The following is a 24057-nucleotide window of genomic DNA, read 5'->3' as shown; positions in this document are numbered from 1 at the left end:
GCGGTTTGCAGGGTGGTTCCGGGAAACGCGAGAGCAAACCGCGGCGAAGCTGGTCTCCTTTCCCGGTTTGCTCTCTCGTTCCCCGAACAAGCAGGTCTCCTTCCCTGCGGTTTGCTGGGTGGTTCGGGGAACGCGAGAGCAAACCCGGGAAAGGAGACCAGCTTCGCCGCGGTTTGCTCTCGCGTTCCCCGAACAAGCAGGTCTCCTTCCCTGCGGTTTGCAGGGTGGTTCCGGGAAACGCGAGAGCAAACCGCGGCGAAGCTGGTCTCCTTTCCCGGTTTGCTCTCGCGTTCCCGGAACCACCCAGCAAACCTCAGGGAAGGAGACCTGCTTGCTCGGGGTTCGGGGAACGCGAGAGCAAACCGCGGCGAAGCTGGTCTCCTTTCCCGGTTTGCTCTCGCGTTCCCCGAACCACCCAGCAAACCTCAGGGAAGGAGACCTGCTTGCTCGGGGTTCGGGGAACGCGAGAGCAAACCGCGGCGAAGCTGGTCTCCTTTCCCGGTTTGCTCTCGCGTTCCCGGAACCACCCAGCAAACCTCAGGGAAGGAGACCTGCTTGCTCGGGGTTCGGGGAACGCGAGAGCAAACCGGGGAAGGAGACCAGCTTGATTACCAGAGGCTTCCTCAGGTATGCTGGGATACCTGCTTATTCCACGGAGGTCAAGAAAAGCGCTGGTAAGTGTCTATATTTGATTACCAGCGCTGGATCACCAGCGCTGGATCCTCTACACCCGAGACAAAACGGGAGTACGGCCAGCGCTGCAAACAGGGAGTTGCAGCGCTGGTGGTGCCCTGCAGATGTGTACACCTCCTAAGTTGCAGCGCTGTAACTCCCTCACCAGCGCTGCAACTTTCTGATGTAGACAAGCCCTCAGAAGCTTCTCTCACCAACAGAAGCTGGTCCAATCAAAGATATGACCTCGTTTCCCTAACTGTTCACTCAATTTACAGTGTAGGTATTGCAACAAGCCATCATGACAAACCCATAATCCATTAACTAAGGGGGGGAAATAATTATACATAGGGCCCAACCCTGCAATTCTTACTTGGGTAACTTCTCATTTATGCATATATAAAAGAGACTCAGACCCTAAGAAAGGACTAGGTTCTAAAATTTAATTGTGAGTTCCATACAAAACTTGCTAATAATTTCAATACTTATTAACTGACCTTTATATTTGTTGACCATGTTATTGGAAAATACTTACAACTACCTTTTAAGGAAAAAAAAGACATTTAAAATACATCTAGTTACTTAATTGCATATACACCAAAAACTGTGGATTTTTGAGAGAAGAAACCATTTTAGACAATCAAAATTGATACAAAATGATTTTGTTGATAGCTCATGTGATTAGTTTTTTCATCTACCCTCTTCCATACTTGTTAATAAGTCAGTCATTTTACCTAAATCCAGTTTCACATAGCAAACAGTATGTTTCCCTGTTAAAATACCTTTTAAAAAGTGTAAAAGCTTTCATGCTGTCAAGATTTTCTTTAGAAAAACCAGTCCTACTTTAGTGTCTAATGGAGTAGAGATGCTGTCCAGTTTCCATCCAACTACCGTTTCTCTTGATCTCTGGCCTCCTTTATAACACGTGATTATCATGTTCTCAGCATCAGATCATGTTCTTTCATTTCATTATCTACTTTCACTACTTTGTTGGAATGGCCTTTTCTTTTTTTAACCTAAAACTACCAAATCTTCTTTTCAGTTTCCTTAAAAATGTCTAGGGAGAGTTGTTGCATGACCACTTCGCTTTAAGCAGAAGTGGGCTCATTCCTTCATAATTCAAGACCACGAGTTTTGTCATTTGATTTAATTAGAGAAGAAATGGACTTTATGTTCTTAACATGAGTTTGTAGTAGCTTTATAGCAGTTTTCCTGTAAAATGTGGTGTGTATGAGTGCATGTGAGCAACAAAACTGATAAATTAGTTCTGTATCTGTATAATAAGATTCCAGGATCATCACTCTGTGTGTCACTCTGAAGCCTAGAATGTTTGTTGAGTGAATGTGAAACAGTGGAAACAGTTACAAGCATGGATGATAGCTTTTTGTTTAGAATATCATCAAGTTCAATCATCACCATGATTCATGGTTTCTCACTATTCAATTTTTAAGTTCTTAGCAATTTTGACTTTACAAATTATATCCATGCAATAGCATAGGCTTTCAGCTGCTAGTATCCTCATAAAAATATGAATACATAGTTTTAATGTGCTAAAGAAGCATCTTAGAACTGTCTGCACTATTGCTTTGTAATGGAACTGCAACTTATCTTTGTGTGTGCATTTCACAGGAATAAAACTAGTACTACAGAAAGAAAACTGATTCATAGGCAAAGCCCACTGAGGAAAGTTGAAGTAGAAGTGGTTAAACCTTTATACTTCCTTCCCATAGTTTACATGCTAACCAATATCCTTTCTATACATTATTTATCATTTTAATATATCTTAGTATTTAGAAAGACATGCAGCTTCCTTTCTTTTTTTGGCCTGAAAGGCAGATATTGGGCCAAAAATGCTTTAAGACATCTGCCATTGTCAGATTATAAGGGTAAAGTTAAATATATTTATTCTCTATGGATTTTAGTGGTTTTGCATTGCGAGCTATTTTCTTACTGCCTTTAAAAAGCTGTGGTTTGTATTTACACAAAATGTTACACTAAGGAGAAATCTTATGTACTGTCTTATCTCTGTGTTCATACATTCAATACAGAATAGAGGGGTTTTCAAAAATTCTCCTGTAGGACGTAAACCGCAATATTGATGCAAAAATAATGAAATTATCATAATATATGCTAGTGTTAAGTACAGGAAGGCATGTACTAACCTTTGCTAAATTTTAGTAGATATTTACCTTTATTTTCATACACAGGAGCTTGGAGTAAAGTTGCTCACGTGTTTATTTTTGTTTAATTATATCAACTGTTCAATTACATGATCCTTAGGAATTCTGTCTTCTGTAAGCATGACAGACTTCCCAAGGGTCAGGGAAGATAACATGTTTATTATCCCCAAGAGTGTTTACATAAACTCTGCAGCTTTAAAACTTTCATTTCACTTTAATATTCTAAACTATTTTCTTTTATAATATATTTTGAACAATGTACATAACTGTTATTCTGATTACTGCTTTGTATAAAATATGATAGGAGTCTAATTGAAAATCATAAATGTACTGCAATTAGTGAAGAACTTTTGGTCAGAAAGGCAACCAACCAACAAAACTATTGTATCAAAGACCAAGGGCCCTCCCTCTAATATGAAATACCAGTTTGTTATAATAAAAAACTTTAGTGTATACATGGCCTAAGTTATAAAAATGGACTTTTCCACTCTTTCTGCTCTTCATAGAGAAAAACCTCAGTTTCAAACTCCTCCCCATGCCATAAAGAATGACAGAAACATATTATTAGGTACTCTAAAGTCTTCATATATTTAATGTTAACTATAACATTTATAGTTGGGAAATGTTTTGATCATGTCTAACCCCATGTTTCCACTTGAAGGTGAAAATCTTTGTTTATTCCTTAAATATTTAAGATGGCACAAGTTTTTCTGAGATGTATGTTTGCAAATATTTTATATCTAAATACAAGCTTCTTCTAACTGTCTAGTATCAGATGGGTAGCCGTGTTAATCTGTATCCACAAAAACAATTAGGAGACTGGTGGCACCTTAAAGACTAACAGACGTATTTGGGCATAAGCTTTTGTGGGTAGAAAAAGACTCACTTCTTCAGATGCATAGAGTGAAAATTACAGATACAGGCATAAATATACTGTCACATAAAGAGAAGGGAGTTACCTTACAAGTGGAGAACCAGTGCTGACAAGGCCAATTCAGTCAGGGTGGATATGGTCCACTCCCAATAACTGATGAGGTGATGTCAATACCAAGAGAGGGAAAATTGCTTTTATAGTGAACCAGCTACTCCCAGTCACTATTTAAGCCCAAATTAATGGTGTTCTGTTTGCAAACGAATTGTAGCTTCGCAATTTGTCTTTAAAGTCTGTTTTTGAAATTTCTTTTGTTGCAAGATGGCTACTTTTAAATCTGTTATTGAATGTCTAGGAAGACTGAAGTATTCTCATACTGGCTTTTGTATGTTACCATTCCTGACGTCTGATTTGTGTCCATTTATTCTTTTACTGTCTGATACCATTATTATGTGAATAGTAATACCTCTCCAAAAAAGGAGAGAGAGACTGAGCCTTCTATAATAACCATTCAAGTTAAAGACTGTCTTCCAGAATCAGAGACACAAGGAAGTAATATCTTTTATTGGACCAACTTCTGTGGGTGAGAGAGAAGCTTTCAAGACACAGAGCTCTTCTTCAGGACTGGGAATGGTACTCCAAGCATCACAGCTAAATGCAAGGTGGAATAGATTGTTTAGTATAAGTAATTAGCACATATTCTAAGGAACCATTCAAGGATTTTCCCACACTGAAGAAGAGCTTGGTGTGGCTGGAAAAAACTGAAGTTGGTTCAATAAAAAAACACCTCCCTGAGCCACACTCCCAGCACTGGTAGCTACACCCCTTGCGGAGGTGGGTTTTTTAGAGCTCTGCCACAACTACGCAAGCCAGCACTTTAACGTTGCCAGTGAAGATGTGCCCTAAGAATCACATTGTTTGCAGTATTGTTGTAGCCATGTTGGTCCCAGGACATAAAAGAGAAAAGATGGGTGAGGTAATATCTTTTATTGGACAAACTTCAATTGTGAAAATGATAAGTTTTCAAGCTTCACAGAGCTCTTCTTCAGACCTGGGAAAGATATCCAGAATGTCTGAGCTAAATACAAGTTGACTGATTGTTAAGCATAAATGCTGTAGAAGACCATTTAAAATGAAGTGGACAATTAAGACAAAAAAACACCACTGATTGCACGTCCCTACTTGTCACTCACCAACCGGCACTGAAACTCAGGTGAGATATCATCAAAGAAACAATTACAACCCATGGGACCACATCCTGAAAGAAATCTCTCTCAAACTCCCTCTTCTGGCTTTCAAAAAACTCCCCAACTTTGCCAAGCTCATCATCAGAAGCAAGCTCCCTACAGATCAGGGCACACCAACTCAAAGCAGCACCAGAGCCTGCCAGAACAACAGATGCAAAACATGCTGACATATCTCCATTTTTATGATGATCAATACTCCCCACAAGACACCTCTTAAGATCCATGGGTTCTATGCGTGCCTATCACAACGTGTGGAATACCTTATCCAGTGTCCCAAATGCCCCACATCAACAATGTGGGTGAAACCAGATACCACTACACTCTTGAATGAACTCACAAAGAAAAATGAAAGAAGACATATGACTCATGGGCAAACACTTTTCTCAAAGTGATCACACTATATCTGACATCTCAGTCCTTGTCCTCAAAGGAAACCTGCACAATTATTTCAAAAGATGAGCTTGAGTACTTAATTTCATAACTCTGCTAGATGCTAAAAATCATGGACTAAACAGACACTGGTTTTATGGCTATTATAAAAATTCGTAACACACCCTATCGCTTGCAAAGCCTTAATTGCCCACTTCATTTTAAGTGTTCTCGTACAGCATGTGTGAACCCCTTATGCTGAACCGTCAGTTCCTTCCATCAACAGAAGTGGTCCAATGAAAGATATTACTTTACCTACCTTGTCCCTTTAAGAACAATTTATGTTTTAAAATATTATTTTGAGAGCAGGAAGACCATTATTTGGAAATAAGCATGTTTAGGTTCATCTAAAGCAGAATTTCAACTTCTATAAACTGTTTTAGTTATCTAGGATACACCAAGGCAGGACTCACTAGTAACTTGGAAGAATAATATACTTTGGTCTCAACTTATCTAGAGAAGAATGGTCCCACCAGAGGCAGGCCCACTCTAATGTGTAATCTTTGCTGAACAGTGTCCACAGAAGATTGTGGCATACTGAAGTAACCACTGTTCATTGCTTGCTTGTTTTCTGTTTCATTTTGTTTTGTTTTCCTTTCTTTAATAATAAAATAATCAATATGTGATATTTTACTTGTCTTTAATTGTAGAGCCCCTGAGAAATGGCTAAAATAATGGGAGTCACATCCCTGAACTTCATTAGAAGAGACAATTAAGATTTAGCCTACCATTTGTTGTTTCTCTAGCCTACAAAATTTTAGAAATGTGGAGTATAAAGTTCTTGAGACTCAACAACTTAAAGACATTTTCTACGACACACGCCACTTATTTAAAACATGTGAGTCAACGTGTTAAAAATGAACACACTCATTTGGCTATATCTAGTAACAAAAGCACAATTTCATCTTTAACGCTTTGTATTTAAGAGGTACAATTTTTGTAAAGTTAAGCTCCTCAATAAGATCTAGAAGATTTCTTTTAAGAGTTTCGTCTAAAGTAACTGTTTTCACTCTGACTCAGACTCCCAGTTGACCGTAGCCCTTTATCCTCATTTTCTGCAGATGACAAGAACAAAACTGATTTCTACATAACACAACTGTCCCATTTTTTTTTTAATTTTCAACACTACTATACACAAAAATGAAGGGCCCAATTCTTCTCCCATTGAAGAAGACTGCAAAGCTCCCATTGACTTCAATGGGAACACAATTTGGTCATATTTACAAACAAAATCCAAAGGCAAAGAAATTAACAGCGCAGACAGAGTAAATTTTGAAAGAGCTAAATTTTCCAGAATTCTTTGATAAAACTTCCTGTCCAGATTCACATCTGCACCTTTGAACAAAAACACTTTTCCTTTGTAGATTTTAAATGAAGACTGGTACACCCATCAGTTCTTTGTCTACATCAACAAAGTTCCTTCTTTCCTACCCCTGAAATGCCCTCAGCTTCTGATGGTTCTGAACAAAAAGAAAGGAACTGGAAAAATAAGTAGAAATAGAGTATAATGGAAGGCAGGTTTTCTTCCTTATATGAAAAACTTCCATTTTTCACAGTACCACACAACTGCAGATCAATACCAAATAAATATACCATACGCAGAACTAAACCAAATACTTTAAAACATATGTCTTTGTGAGAAAGAGCATGCCAAAACAATGAAGACTTACTCAGAATCTTAAAAGGAATCAATGTATGAATTCGCACTTCAAAAGAAATCCAAGCAACTGTACAATGACTACAGTCTCTACATATGAAGTGTCATTTTCTCCATCTAGGCATTCTTGTTATGCACACAAAAAGAGTCCCAGAGTTGATTAACCTCCCACCTATTTTATTACCACTAGTAAGTGAGTTCCCAATCTTTTCTAATTTTTAGTGGTGTAAATCTGAATTAACACTATTCATGTCAGTGGAATTAACCTGGATTTACACCAGTACAAATGAGAGCATAATTCAATCCTGAATAGTAAAAGGAAAGAGAGAAAAAGAAAGATATACTATATTCAGATTTTCAGTACATAGGTGGCATTTTTATTCCTTCTATAAAAAGCTACTATGCAAGTGTCTAGTTACTTAAAGGATGACACACACATTTCTAAAGTTAATGATAAAAATATAGCTTAATCCTTCAATTATTTCAAAAACTTCTTAATATTGTTGAGAAAGAATAAACGTGTGTTTTGAATTATGCCAATTGATCATGTGTTTTGGGCATGACGCATGTAAATTTCCTTAGAAGTAAGTGATTTTTTTCATTAATAAAGCACTGAGGTTCAGATCAGTTTAAGTAGCACTTTTAGTAAGATGCTATAATCATGTACTTTTCAGTCTGTCTTTATATCACAAGTTAAGGTGAGTTTGGTCTGATGTTAATATCTTAACGTAGCAGAATATTCAATTATTGACTTACTGTAAAATGACAAAATGAAAATGATATAAAAAGCTTGAGAATTAAGAGAGATAAATTAAAATACTTGCAAGGTACCCCATTCTACTTTTTACACAAGACTTAAAAGGAATTAAGCTTTGCAATAATAACAGAAGACTGTTAGCAAAAGTTTAGCTTCAGAAATGCAATGAAAGAAAACCACTGCCTTGGAACACTGTTAGAAATTTTTTTCAGGGGAAATGGTTACTCAGAGTCCTAGTACTTCACGCAAGACACAGTGACCTTTCATCAATGTAGTTCAGATACATGAGAGAACTGCCTAGATGGCAGGTTGTACTTCACTACTGTTAAATATAATCATAAGACACCAAGCCATACCAAAACTAAATGATGTTTGTGGAAAATTTAGGCAACATCTAGTGCAATTATCCTTCCCCTACAACCAACCAATTCTATTTGGAGAAGAGGGGAACTCAGGTAGGTAGATTTTGCACAAATCTCCTTTTATTTTAATTTCATTACTCAGCTAAAATGCTGAGTAAAGCTAAATCTGAAGTTTAAAGGCCAGATTCTTCAACCTTTATTCATTGAAGTTAATGAGACTCATAAGTACTAACTAACATGAGGATGACAGAATTTAGCCATTATACTTTTATTAGAACACAGACTTTCTAAGAAAGTAACTATCAGCTGCTTTACCTCATAACCATAATTACCACCTATGCTGATCAACAACATTTAGTTGCCTTGTGGTGGGTGGTTGACAGTTTTACTTTTCCAGCTAGGAAAAGCCCTACCAGCCAGTCACTGGATGCATGATCAATCTAGGAATGGGAGCTTTACTACACTTGATCCCCGGCTTTCTGTACAAGGAACTCACAGCACAAGCAACATCATAAAAATCTAAATAAAATAAGAAGAACTGATGTAAAAATACACTCCTAAACTTAAAAAAAAAAAAAGATGGAGAGGTACTATTTAGAAGGCCATCTACCAAGAAGGTATATTGTTTCTATGACATTGTGCTACTCTCTAGATCCTTACCTATGACTTTATCACTAAGGCTACGAATATGCCATGGAGGTCACAGAAGCCAGTAAGAAATCCATGATTTCCAGAGACCTCTGTGATATTTTCTGCTTCAGCCCCAGGGCTGGAGCTTTCAGCCAGCGTAGGCACCAGAGCTGTCAGCTGTGGGACCCGACAGCTCCCAGCTGCTGGCCCTGGAGATCGGAGCTGTGGAGGGGGCTCCTCCCACAGCTCCCAGTCCCTGCAGGTGGTGGGGGACCTGCAGCTCCCAGGCACTTGCCCAGAGTTCCAAGCCACCAGAGCTCTGAACCACAGCAGGGTCTCTGCCAATCTGAGCTGCTATGGGTGGCTCCTGGCATTCTGTTGCAGGTGGTAGGTGGCCTCAGAGCTCCCAGTTGCAGGGGCCCCCAAAGCTCCCAGCTGCCACAGGTGACAGGCAGCTCCTGGACCTCTGCCGGTGGCAGGTTGCCCCCCCAGATCCCAGCTGCTGTGATGGGGGGGGACCCCTGTGCTCCAGCAGGTGGCATGGGCCCCCAGAGCTCCCAGAGACACAGCAGCTGGGGGGCCCCAGATATCTGCTGGGCCGCAGGTGGCAGGGTCCCCTTGAGCTCAATGAGCAGTGGATAGCCCCCACAGCTCTGCACCACAGTGGCAGTTTCTGGAGCTCCCAGCCTCACAGAAATTCATCACATAGTTTGGATGAACCAAGGTGATGAGGAGATAGTCTGCAGCATTCTCCCCCCATGGCAGTGAATATCTGCACCTAAGTTAACAACTGAGGAAGTGTTACATTTATTCTCCATAACTGCATCCCACTCAGAGAAACAGATGCTAAGTATCTGACTAACAGCAGCACAGCTCTTGCAGGGATCTTAGAGGATTTTTTGGGGGGTGGGTGATGTCAGAAAAATGGAATGGAATGGCCATACTCCATGAGGCTGAAAATTCCCTTCTTCACAGATTCATGTCATCTATGGGTTTGGGTGGTCATCTAAATTCCTCCCAATGAAGGGGACAATTTGAAGAAAAGTCCAAAGAAGGCAAGTTCACTGCATTTTCGGGGCCACCTGCCAGACATATCTCCATATAACGCAATTTAGCTATAAATTACTTGTTCAAGGTTACTCAACAAATCTACAGCAGAGCTGGAATACAATCCAGATCTGACTCGTAGTTCTGTCCCTTACCTCCATGAGTATATTATTCCTTTACTCAGGATTCAAGGGAACAGCTCCGAGCAGCAAGATGCACTGTTCACAGATAATTAGCTTACTTAACTTTAGCGGTCAAGAGGGCATCTGTCATCAGCGAAAGGTTGTCACAGAATATACCTCTACCCCGATATAACACAACCCGTTATAACACCAATTCGGATATAACGCGGTAAAGCAACACTTCGGGGGGGCGGGGCTGCGCACTCCGGCGGATCAAAGCAAGTTCGATATAGCGCGGTTTCACCTATAATGCAGTAAGATTTTTTGGTTCCCGAGGACAGCATTATATCAGGGTAGAGGTGTAAATGTGTAACCTGCACAAATAGTGTAATTGAAAGTGTATTTTTCATTAAAAAGGTGGCCTAAACAATCTACTCCATCACAGAAGTATCTCATCACTCCCAAGTATTTTAAAATAAAAATAAAATATCAACACCTCTCTTTTCTTCTTCCTTCCTTCCCAGATTATAGAAAGATTCTGAATCGTTCTTAAGATTTTTTGTTTGTGTCTCTATGGAGAAATTTTTTAAAAATTGCTAGGTTGGAGAAATTAAATTTTGATTTAGTTCTGTAAACATTTAGGTTTGGGGTCATTCTTATCCCTTATGAGAGCAGATTCCAAGGTCTACATTGAGAAATCCCAGGAAATTAGAGCAAATACCAAGGAAAGCTTTAAAGATTAGGATAGACTATGAACTGGACTCTGTTTTCAGTGGGAAGAGAGTGGAGAACACAGAACACCAGTATGACATACTCAGGGTAGCGTATTTTGGAACGTTTACAAGGTCTGTGATTTAATTCTTAGATAAAATGAGTTGCAGTTGTCAAGCCTGGAGGTCACAAATGCACAGATCATCAGAGCTAGAGCTATGACTTTTAGGATAAGTGACCATGTTTTGCCACCATAGTTATTTGGAATCCAGCAGCATAGAGGAGCACAAAGAGCCTAAAACTGACTGATTTAACACTCAGACAGCAGATACCCTCATGAATGGACAATATTACAGCCAGAAGCGGCACCAGGGTTTTGGGCGCCCTAGGCACAAGGCCGGCTCGCCGGTCCTGTGGCTCCAGTGGACCTCCCGCAGGCGTGCCTGCGGATGCTCCACCGGAGCCGCGGGACCAGCGGACCGTCCGCAGGGACGCCTGCGGGAGGCCCATCGGAGCAGTCTGCCGCCCTTCCAAATCCTGGTGCCCTAGGCGACCGCCTAGGTCACCTAAATGGAAGCGCCGGCCCTGATTACAGAGGAGTCAAATTCTTAGAAACAGTGGCTGCTGGTGGGTACCACAAAAGAGATGTATTAAGATAACTTATTCATACAAAAGTAAAATTAAGAGGTTAAGCATTTAAATAGAGCCTCTGTATAAGCCATGATTTATAGCACAGTAAGTCTCATTTTTAAATACACATAGAAGAAAAAGGGATCAGTATCAAATTATTATACCAATACCTTTTATAGTATCTTATATTTTAAATTCCTTAGCGAGACTTATCCCATTTTATCCATCATTATCGCCATTCAGTAAACACTGTTTCATTGATTTTATGCTCAAGTTCCACTGATTTTCTGCACCATGCTAAAATCTTTAGCCAGACCAAGTATTCCAAAAAGGCTGTGTATAAATGCCTAATACAAAAACTCAACTGGAACTAAACTTGAGGAAGATCCAGATGCACCAATTAATTAACAAAACTATCCGAAATTTATTTGCCTGAGAAGGTCAAATTTGGCCTTCACAATCAACTCAGAAATGTGAATCAGAAATAGGATAAAGAAAATCTCTCACAATATTTTTGTGGTTTCTTGCAGATAGATAGCATTATCTTGCACTGTCTAGAATAAAGAGATTTTAATGATTTACATTTATCTATAGTTCTATATTGCTAGTCCTTCCAAACAAGTAGGCGTCAAAACCCAACAACCAAAAAAAAAAAAAACCACACTGCAAGCAAAAATTCTTACTTGCTATATTAAACAAGAAACTTTTGAAGAAATTCACAGGATTTCATCCAGCAAATCTGCAATGCTGCATCCCCGGCTATAGGGCAAAACACCAAGAGGCTGAATCCATAAGGATGAATTATTTTTCTCCTATATATGCTCTTTCTACACCAATATTAAGGGGAAGGGAGAATATAACAAGCAATTTAAGTACATATAATCTTAGTCCTACTGAAAATACAAATGTGTGTGTGACTGATAGTTTTTAGCTCTAACTAGGAAGCTCTGCTCAAACTTAGCTAAGGTGCTGCTCCATAACTGAGAGGTTATATAGTACACTTAAGGGGGTTCTCAACATTTTTCTTTCTGAGGCCCCTAACATGCTATAAAGATTCCAAGACTCAGCAGCGGGGGTGGGGCTCCAAGCTTCAACCACAGGGGGGGGCCTTGGGGCTCTAAGCTTCAGCTGCTGATGGGGGGTGGAGACTCAGGGCTTCAGCCCTATGAGCAAGGGGCTTGGGACTCCAGGCTTCGGCGGCTGGACAGGGTGGCTTGGGGCTTCAACCCTGCAGGGCTAGGGAGCTCAGGGCTTCAGCCCTGGGGGGGCGGGGAGCTCGGGGCTTTAGCCCCAGGGTTCCAGGCTCCCAGCTTTAGCCCTGCAGGCAGCAGGCTTGGGGCTCCTGCCCCGCAAGGAGTTGAGGCTCCAGGCTTTAACCACACAGGGCACTGAGGCTCTGGGTTCCTGGCTTTAGCCCCGTGAGGCAGGTGGGCTCAGGGACCCCTGAAATGGCTCGTGGCCCCCCCCATGGGTCCACAGACCCCCAGCTGAGAACCGCTATACTATAAATTGTTTTTGGATACTTCATATCAATGACTAGTATACAACAAAATTAAAAGATACTGGAATCTGTCCCATAACTATATTTTGATTTGTGAATCATTACTATGAATCTTACAGATTTCGTCCACAGGGACAAGATGCTCATTGGATGCTCACCTGAAGAAAATCAAGGGTTTCACAAGTTCTATTCAGAACATGTTTTCCACAACATTTACAGATATTCCCCTATAAATCTCAAATTTTACTTAGTGCTCAGAAGCTAAGCAAGTAGGGGCCTGGTTGTATACAGATGAAAGACCTCCACAGAAAATACAAGATACTACAAGAAGTGTATTTGTGATTTAGCAGCAGTTTTTCTTCTAGTCACTCCAGCTGGCATTGTGCTTCTGAAGTGCTGTCTTTAGAAGAACACATCAAATTTAAGTCCTAGCCATTGGACACTTTCCCTACAAATGCTCTATAAGAAACTTACCTCCTCTCCACTAAAATTCACTTCCTGTTCTCAACTTCAGTATTGCTCAGCACTTTTACACTGCTGCCACCCTCAACTCAGGTTATTGTATTCGGGGGGAATGGTAGTGTGAACATATCCTACCCACAGAATACATCTCTTACATGCACATCTATTCTCCATTGCAAATTCTGTACTGCGTCAGCATATGTAAATTCCCTTTCACGTATATGGGGATTTCAGACACAAAATGAATGTAGAAAATATAAACAGAGGTCTGCAGTGCATATTCAAAAAGAGGAAGTTTATCCATCATTTAAGTGCTTTGGTCCTGGAAGGTATGTATGACCTTATTAACAAATCATAAACCAGATTTTGAAATGTAGTAATTTTTCTCTTAAATATATGAAAAAGCAGGGCTTCGAGTGAGCCCACACTGTTTCAGCACTTCACTGGTAGCCTCAGCAGTTTCTCCCTATTTTAAGCTTTCACTTATTAAAAATGAGATTCCAACTCTCATAGTTGTGAAGATAATGTTCCAAATGTGAACCAACTCAGTGCTTTCTTTCCAAGGCTGCAGACAGGCAAACAATAGATCTGAAACAGTATAAAACTGTGCCTCATTCGACCCTTCGGGTGTAGTATTATCTACAAAGCCTAACGATGACAATTTAAGTCTCAACATTGTTATCTATTTCAGTGGTTATTTTAGCAGAAATATCACGCTAATGTTTTCATCCTCTGTGGTTAGATAACACAAAGTTAAATCATACTATCCATCCTCTGGAGCTCTTGCAGGAGTTTTCCCATAGGTGTTTTAGCCAGTCCATTTTTTAAATGTCTCATACAACAGGACTTTCAATGCTTCTCTGGTGAGAACATTTCACAATCTAATATATCTAATCATTAGGATGTTTTTCCTAAATCTTTGGGACTAATTTTCTTCTTTTAAAGTTGTCCCCCCCCCTTTATCTTTACCTATCTACCACTGCTGCAAGACAGACATCAGAGAAAAAGGCGAAAGAGGGCCAATAGCGACCAGAGGAGAGAAGGAGAGAGGAAGCATCCATCAAGAAAAAAAAAAAGAGAATAGCACAGCGGGATCCCTCAAAAGAAGATGGAAGCATGAAAAATGGGAGCAGGAAAGGAACAGAAGCCATCAAAGGAAACAAGAAGGGAACAAAAATAGAGCAGGAAGAGGAAGGGATAGCACCCGCCCAGGAACAGAGGAAGGGAAAACGGGGCAGAATGCTACAGCAATAAGGGAGGGAACCACCTAGAAAATAGGAAGATGAGAGAAGATTACCATTCTCTGTCCCCTGCAAACTTCAATCCTTACGATAAAGTATCAACAATATTAGGGAAGGTTCGGCTGTTACAATATGTAAGAAAGCAAAGAGACCAGTCTGTCTGCATCAGACATTTTCTTGTGCTCCCTCTCCAACTTCATTTCTTTCACCCACAAATCCCACTGTGCTTTCTCCCACATTATCTCTTACGCTGGGAATACCCTTCCAAAATCCATCCACAGGACAGTAGAGAATAGAGAATTTCTCTGAAATATATTCCATCCTCACATCCAAAAGTTTGACAACCCCTCTCCTTTATTTTGTTAAGATCCTAATTCTCTCTCTTCTGTATTTTAACCTAAAAGCACCATGATTTCCATCCAGAAGGCCAAGGATGGTGTCTTCATTTCAGAAGTACATATTATAAATACCAATAGAAGTACTAATTGTTCTAATATAAAATTATTATAAAATATATCTTTGCTGAAATGTAACTTTGGACATTTATTTTGCATATGAAGACAAGGCAGGGGAATCTACTTACTTCTATGGTCCTCTCATGACATTATGTGAACATCTCCATAATATTAATGAATTTATCAGCACAACCTCTCTTACTCTGGGGCATTTTGTGCCCCTCAAAAAATTAAAATTCTGCTCACAATATTTTAAAATTCAGCAAATTTTATTTGTCAAAATAACATTACATAATCAAACGAGTTTCAATTATTTTGGTAATTTATTTCTAAATATCTGTCAGCAAGTATGTCTGTAACAATACAGACACACAAAAAATTTGCCTGTGAGTAAAGAATTAAAGAAACCCCTATGACAAACCAGTTCCTGTTTCTCTATCTCTGTCCCCACAGACTCCAGCTGGGAGGGCCAGATATTCACACCCCCTCCCTCCAGAGGCCAACTGTGGAGCCTCCCCTGGCCCAGAAACACCCCCCCCCCCACCACACACACACACACACACACACACAGAGCCTAGCAATGACCAGCCTAGACACTCCTCCTCCTCACCCCAGCCCACACACTTGCATCCCCTACCCCCTAGGCCAGCTGTGGGGCCTCCGCAGCCCAGACACACACATCCTCTACCCTCTCAGAGCCCAGGGTTCCAGAGGCAGAAACAGCCAGATGCTGGTTCCTAGGCTTGCATGGAGTTTCCTGTGTGCCACTGCCGCCTCCTTTTAGGGCATGCTGGAAACTGCATGCTGCTGGGAACCCTCTAGTTCCCTTCCCTTCCCCCACCCTTGTCTGCTATTTGTGAGCTGGGTCCATGAGCCCATAATGGTGGACAGCAGCACGACAGCCCATTTCTGTGGGGAAGAAAAGATATTCTGCGTGTACAACATTAATTTCTGCAAAAGTCTGCGTGGCTCAGAATCCCCCCAGGAGTAAAAATCTCTGCAAAGTAGGGGTGTATCAGTAGCCTCATTTTACAGATAGCAAACTGAGGCACAGAGAGACAGGTGATAAGGTCACACAGGAATTTAGTGACAAGAGGTGGGAATTAAACCCAGGTCTCCCAAGTACCTTAACAAAAATAACCTCCTTCAGGAGAGAAACTAACGTCACAAGATAATCAGACTCTCCCAGCATTCTGGAAACTGGAAGACAGCTCTCTGAGCAAAATGGAAGTGCTGTAGCACTTTGGTTGTTGATTGGCTGGAGAGGAGCTCAGTGAGCCAACAATGAAGTCATTCCATGAGTCAGGAGTGCTAAAACAGTGTTAACTGAGACTATCATCACTTTCTGCAGAAGTCAAGTGCAAAAAGTCTTATAGGCACAATAGCACTGCACAACATGCGCAGTAAGCAAGATCCAAAAAACTTTCCATTAATGAATCAGCCATATAGTGAGAAAAATCAAAAAATGCCAAGTATATGGATAACTATTTACTTATGTAAAACACCACATGAATATTTCATCCCTGATGTAAGCCAATGGAAGTTGTGGAGTAATTTTATTGAAGTCAATTCACTTACACCAGGGATGAATTTGGCTCATAATCTTTAATTCAATGGTACAGCTAGAAGTTACATCAGGCATTTCAGGCTTCATATGTAGTAGCTAAATTCAGATCAGCAGCACTTTAAAATGACCCAATATTCAAGAGAAGAAAATAAAATAAAACCCATGACAGCTGTTTATCTGCAGGTGGGAGAAAATCTGTTTTACACTGCTGGAAACTAATGAAAATGCTAGGGCATCAAAAAACCTGTCAGGATGCATGATATTCCAGTACAAAATAACAGAAGGCTAATGTGTTATCAGGTTTGTCTGGTAAACAGAAAGTTCAGTAATTTGATTTAACACTATTTTTAGACAGAGATTTTAATAATCAGTCTTTACAGTTTAAAATAAGAATTTCTGTAATCCTAGAGGCTGAGGTCCAGATTTTTATACCCTTACTTACACAGAGAAATACCTTACTCCATGCGTAATCAGACTGAAATCAATGTTAGATGCTACTCAATATAAGAAAGGGTATCAGAATCTGGCCAAGAACAATAAGCAATCCCAAATTACTGCCTAATCTTTTCACATATATAAGACCAATTTGTTTATATGTATTTGCAGAAAGAGTTTGCATAAATAAAAGATGGGTACTGAAAAACAATAAAGTTGAAAACAGGAATCCTTCTAAAATAAAGTTAAACTACAGTTTAAACCGTACATAGTTAAAAATATGGTAGTTCACTGATAAAGTTCTAACAAAATATAGCACAATTCATTTTAAAACTTCTCTAGGAAGAAAAACCCAATCATCCAGCATGTAGGACAGCAAATAAGGCCAGATGTTTATGGTACTATGACTGCGTCACACAGATGCTGGCTCTAATCCAAACACACAATTAAGACTGAGTGATCCTATTGCTAAAATCATTTTTCCTAACTTCACAACAGTTTACTGGAATGTGTTATACTGAGAGCTGATACTGTATATTTAATGTTGCAAAATCTTAGATTACTGAGCAGCCTCTAAAATCTAACAATATTCTGCATAAGGTTTGTTATACATTGTTATAGTTAAGCCAAACATATATAGTAGTATAAATGGTTAAATTATAACAGCTGCCAGGGCAGGGAAAAATATCAGCAAATGCAATAAGCCACCAGAACACTGATGGTGTTTTTATGTTGCCAATTTCAAAAAGAGCATCCCAAAATGCACATCTTGCAGTACTCTGCAACCTACAGTATTCTAGCTGATTAATCATTGACATCAGCAGAGAAACTCATATTCACTAGAAGCATTATTCACCACTGCTAAGTACGGAGAAAAAACAATTACTTCATAAATCATTCTGAATACATTTTCCCCCTTTGAACGTACTGTAAGCATGTAGAACAAATTCCATCTAAGCTATAGATGTTTTCAATAGAGCACATTTCTACAAAGGCAGGTTTCCCCAGATAAACATCTACACATATGATTACTGCAATCATGATTTCAGGGACTACTAAACAGAGTCAGGGTACTTACAGGATGAAATCAGCAGATAACTTCAGGTGAATAAATGGAGTCCTCTCAACGCAAGGATAAGTCTCTCTTATTCTCTCTTCTACCAGACACAGAAAAGCTAGCACAGAGAATATTCAATTTTCTGTTTTATTTCTCAATACCCATGGGGTTCTCATTAATTAGATATCAAGCAAAAGGAAAAAAAGACAAAGTTCACAGGACAGCAGCTGGCATCACAGGAGCTCTCCATATCAGAATTTAAAAGAAATGTCAATTAGAGTGGCAGCAGCTACAGTCAATGCTGGTTGCTGATGCCTCTGCAGGCAGAGGATGCTGGGAGATTTTCCCAATCTGTACTGCAGTCTAATTCTAATCTATCACTGCCTAACTGCAAGGACAACATGGAAACAAGAGAAATACAAAAGGATTTACATTTAAAGGGACCAAAAAAAAGTTACCTCAGTGTTTCTCTTTTGAACAACAAGGTACCTTAAAAAGTGACGTTAAAGAACACATTAAAAGGGCTACCTTAAGAAAAGAACCAGATAAAAAGGAAGTACACCAATGCAAAAGTAAAATGTACAACACAGCTTGTAACAATTTACAATTTGAGTAACAGTAACAGGAGTCATATTTTATTTTGCCCTATTCTACATGGCCCTAAAATGAACAAAATCACTTTGGTTATAAACTGTTAAATAAAATATATAGTATATATTACTGTGTGAATTCTTCTCAAAAATCTGATCTGATGCTAACAACAACAACTCCTCACATGGCCAAAAACAAAACAAAAAACCAATAAACACACACAGAGACGGGTAAAATATACTACATCAGACATCATTACTGATAACCTGACAAGGTCAATGAAAGGAAGTAGCAGTCAGCAGCAAGAAAGCCAGAAAAGCAGGGCAGGCGGGGGGCGGGGGAGAACAACCAACTGCAGCTCTTTGGGAGCTCATCTCAAGAGGCTGGTTCCCAATAAGAGCAGACCAGTACCAGCTGGGGGAAAAAAAAAAACCCTCAATGGTCTGTCCATGTCCTCTGAAATCTCTCCAGTTGGGCTGAGTGTGGCTAACCCTGTACACACTGAAGACCACTACTCTTGTGACAGGTGAATAACTTTCGAACTTTCTTCAAAAGAATCATTCTTAGGGCATGGTGGAAGGCACAGGAGCCTCCTCCAATCAAATTCCTGCCAATAAGGGAGGAAAGACTGCTTCTCATGGAAAGGCTAAGTCCCAGAGATCAATCCACTTCTTAACTACTGCTCTTGCCAGACAGGGGCTTTGGTGCTCTCGCTCTTTCTTGCAAAGACTATTTCTTTGAAAAAGGAAAACAAGCCACGGAGCTCTCCCTCACGCAGTAATACGATTCTAGCAGTGAAAGCAAAAACAAATCTAACAGATTAACATAATTCTCAGCAACTGTCTTCAAGGATAAGAGCAATAAAAAAAAAAGTGCGTTCCTGACTTTAGACAATACACTATTGTGGAAGGGTTGGCCTCTGGGGTGTCCCCTTGCAGCCCAACATGGCACTATTCATTCTATCCTGGGGTTTCTGATAGTTGACCACTACCTTCAGCTAAATCTGGTGCTGGAGAGCCTTAGCTCTCTGGCTAAGACACTCTCCAGTTCATTCCTTCTAGGGTATCAAAGTCCCAAAACACAAGAAAAAAAATGAGGGTTGTCTAGCAAGCCTTCAGCAGGACCTTGCCCTTTCCTTCAGGGCCTCTCTTCAAACAAATGGTCAGCCAGCCAGTTTCCCTACGCCCAGTTTCTCCATCCACCTGGAGGCTCACCAAGCTAACAGGCTGTCTCAGGTTCCTGGCTGCAATCACTTTTAGCTCTGTGAAAGAAGCCTGGAGGTCTCCTCTTTTTCTGAATCAGCTACCAATCAATCAATCAATCAATCTAACTACTCTCTCCACTCTTGACGCCTACTGCAACTAGGGTGGGTTGATTGAGCCCATAAGCCCTTGTTAACCCACTCTTGTTCAGCAAGTCTCAGAGACCCTAGTAGTAGTAGTTGTTCTGTAGTACCTAGGAGCCCCAGTTAAGAACCAGGACCCCACTGTACTAGGAGCTGTACAAATATAGAACAGAAAGACAGTCCCTTTTCTTCCCACATCCCCTACACTAGGATCAAAATCCCACACAGTTGCTTCAAGAGTTCAAAAGGGGAGAGGCTTATGGATGACTGGGATACCTCCCACACTGCAAACAGCCAGTGTGCAGTTTGTCTACCACATCACAACTACAGACCAGTATTTCTCAAAACTGTGAAGAGTGTCCATATGGTGGGACACAAAGCACAAGCCAAGGGACACGGACAGATCTCCAAATCATTATCCCTAGTCTCTGCTTTCATTTTTAAAAAAGAGACTGACTTCAACTGTTATGGCTGCAAAGAAAACTTCAAAACATAAATTGAGGGCATAGCTACATTAGAGAGTTTACACTAGAGCTCTTTAAGGCTATGTCTATACTATGGACCTTACAGCAGCACAGCTGTATCACTGCAACGGTGCCATTGTAAAGTCTCCTGTGTAGAGCTCTCCCATTGGCATAATTAAATCACATCTAACGAGAGGCAGTTGCTATGTCAGCAGGAGAGCGTCTCCTGCCGACACAGAGCAGTCTACACAGCACCTGTCTTGGTGAAACTTTTGTAAGTCAGGGATGTGGTTTTTTCACAGCCCTGACCAACAAAAGTTTTACCAACAAAAGTGCTAGTGTAGACAAAGCCTACAGTAACCACTCTAAGCTGGTGGGAGAGAGGACATACCACTGTCCACACCAGCACTTATGTCGGTGTGATTTATATCACTCTGGGGGGTGGTTTATTCACACCCCTGAGCAACATAAATTATGCAGACATAAACTGCAGTGTAGACATAACCTGAGTATCACCAATGCTCTCTGAGTTTGCAGAGAGTCAACCAGACACTAGAGCTCTGAGGTGTGAACTTCCTCATTCATTTCAATGGTTGCTAACTTTAATGCCAGTGACAATATTTTAAAAGTAAATAATTAATTATTTTGCTGTTCAAAACACATAAGAAGAGAGAGAACATAGCTATAAAGGTCTACACAAACATTTCCCAAAGTGGTGGAGGGCTCATAGGAAAAGTCATAGGCCAGGCAGAGCAGTGTGTAAAATGTATGAATTAAGGCATGTAAGTCTTTAACATATGGCAGCGCTACAGAGGGAAAGGGGAATGAGCAACTGGGTTCATCTTCCTGAAGAGGACACTCAACTTTTAAAAGTTTGGGAAAAGCATCTATAAACAATCTCTGGAATATTTCCTTACAATATTTTCCTAACCTTGCCTTCAGAGCCAGGTCAACTACTTAGCGAAAGCCATCAATAATTTGCCATTTTAAAATCAAGATTGGAATTTAAAAAAACATCAATTATGGTCTGATTCAAAAGGAGTTATTTTGGGGAAGTTCTATGTCCTGTGTTATACAAGAGGTCAGACTGGATGATCAAAACAGTTCCTCTGGCCTCAAGTCATTTGACTGGCTTCTAGATTCTGAATCTAGAATTCTTATTCAGGCAGAATTCCCACTACAAGTAATAGCAGTTTGGTCTGAGTGAGGAATGTAGAACCAGGCCAAATATTTGTGCTAAAAATAAAAATTTACATAATTGTAATATTATTAGGGATATCAAGCAATTAAAAAAATTGTGCGATTAATTGTACTGTTAAATAATAATAGAATACCATTCATTTAAATTTTTTTGAATGTTTTCTACATTTTCAAATATATTGATTTCAATGACAACACAGAACGCAAAGTGTTCTGTAAAAAGTTGTGAAAAGTTGAACTTACAAATGTAGAATTATGTAAAAAACATACATTCAAAAATAAAATATTGTAAAATTTTAGCACCTACAAGTCCATTCACTTCTACTTCAGCCAATTGCTCAAACAAGTTTGTTTACATTCGCAGGAGATAATGCTGTCCTCTTCTTGTTTACAATGTCAAATGAAAGCGAAAGCAGGCATTCTCGTAGCACTGTTGTAGCCAGCGTTGCAAGATATTTATATGCCAGATGCACTAAAGATTAATATGTCCCTTTATACTTCAACCACCATTCCAGATGACATGCATCTATCCTGATGATGGGTTCTGCTCGATAACAATCCAAAGCAGTGCGGACCAATGCATGTTCATTTTCATTATCTGAGTCAGAAGCCACCAGCAGATTTTCTTTTTTTGGTAGTTTCTGCATTGGAGTGTTGTTCTGAAAGCATGCTCCGTACCTTGTAACTCTCAGATTTTGGACGGCGCTTCAGATTCTTAAACCTTGGGTCGAGTGTTATAGTTAACTTTAGAAATCTCACATTGGTACCTTTGCGTTTTGTCAAATCTGCTGTGAAAGTGTTCTTAAAACCAACATGTGCTGGGTCATCATCCAAGACTGCTATAACATGAATTATGGCAGAATGTGGGCAAAACAGAACTGGAAACATACAATTTAGTCACAAATTTAATTAATGCATTTTTTTTAATAAGCATTATCAGCATGGAAGCATGTCCTCTGGAATGGTGGCCAAAGCATGAAGGGGCATACAAATGTTTAGCATATCTGGCACGTAAATACCTTGCAATGCTGGCCACAAAAGTGCCATGCGAATACCTGTTCTCGCTTTCAGGTGACACTATAAATAAGAAGCAGACAGAAGTATCTCCTGTAAATGTAAACAAACTTGTGTTTTGTCTTAGCGATTGGCTAAACAAGTAGGACTGAGTGGACCTGTAGACTCTAAAGTTTTGCATTGTTTTGTTTTTGAGTGGAGTTTAGTAACAAAAAACAAAACAAAAAAAATCTACATTTGTAAGTTACACTTTCAGGATAAAGAGACTGCACTACAGTACTTGGATCCGGTGAAGTGAAAAATACTATTTCTTTTCTTTTTTACAGTGCAAATATTTGTAACCAAAAATAATAATATAAAGTGAGCAGTGTACACGTTGTATTCTATATAGTAATAGAAATCAATATATTTGAAAATGTAGAAAAACATCCAAAAATATTTAATACATTTCAATTGGTATTCAATTATCCAACAGTGTGATTAATTGTGATTCATTTTTTTAAATCACAATTCATTTTTTTGAGTTAATCACGTGAGTTAACTGCAATTAATCAACAGCCCTAAATATTATGTATCATTTTCCCCAAAACAACGGCCTCCAGGCCCAAACTGGGCCACTTCACCATTTCCCTGACTAACTGGTTCCAAAGACTGACTGATTGCAGGGCCATTCAGCATCTAGTCCCTGTGCAAATGCATTTGTAAGGGGACTGTTATCCCCTTACTAACATTCAGTGGGAGTGTTTTGGTTGCTAGCTCCCAGCACTAAAAGGGGAGGGATTGATGGCAAATCAGGACCCTGAGACTGACAGTCCCCAGGAACAATGGCAAGAGGCCACTGCTCCAGGTCAGCCTGATTGACAGGGTGGGCAGGCTAATCAAGGAGTCAGGAGGCCAGGGGGGTCCCGTCCTCTGTGTGAGCTGAAATTGCCTGGGTCAGACAGAGTGGGGCCGAGCTAAGGGAGAGTAGGGGCCCAAGCTAAGCTGCTGGGAGCAGAGCTGCAGCCCAAAGAGCCAGAGCACAGCCCAGAGAGAGCAGACCTGCCCTGGGAGAAGAGCTGCAGCAACCAGAGCCAGAGGGGCCAGACAAGCAGCCCAGGAAACAGGTGAGAGCTGAGAGAGAGACATACAGAAGCAGCCTGCAGAGCAGACCTGCCCTGCGAGCAGAGCTGTAGCAACTGGAGCCAGGGAGGCCAGAGAAGCAGCCCAGAGAGCTGAAGGCAGAGCAGTAGCAGCAGCCGTGCTGAGGCAGTGTGGAGCTGGGGCTGGAGCAGTCTGGAGCTGGGTGCGGTGAGCAGCTGGGGAGAGCGAGGGGGACCCTGGGCAGTGGGCCCAGCACAGGGAGACGCCTCAGCCAAGAGGCCCTGCAGGCCAGACTTGGAGGGGGATCGTAACCCTGACAGAGCAGGG

At 40.4% G+C, this 24057-nt stretch overlaps 1 protein-coding gene across 2 annotated transcripts in view; it reads right to left on the bottom strand.

The window, feature by feature from the left end:
* TTC39B (tetratricopeptide repeat domain 39B) overlaps window positions 1-24057 on the bottom strand; it is a 103729-nt gene that overhangs the window by 38847 nt on the left and 40825 nt on the right. The window contains exon 1 of one of the 2 annotated variants that reach the window (XM_050942925.1): window positions 18055-18274. The exons of the other annotated variant lie outside the window; for it this stretch is intronic. The gene's annotated coding sequence lies outside the window, so the exon portion shown is untranslated. Of the gene's footprint in view, window positions 1-18054; window positions 18275-24057 lie in introns of those variants that run through there. 2 annotated transcript variants of the gene reach the window in all.

This window comes from Gopherus flavomarginatus, chromosome 3, assembly GCF_025201925.1.
Source record: "Gopherus flavomarginatus isolate rGopFla2 chromosome 3, rGopFla2.mat.asm, whole genome shotgun sequence".
Lineage (NCBI taxonomy): Eukaryota > Metazoa > Chordata > Testudines > Testudinidae > Gopherus > Gopherus flavomarginatus.
This window is presented reverse-complemented; position numbering and strand designations above follow the sequence as displayed.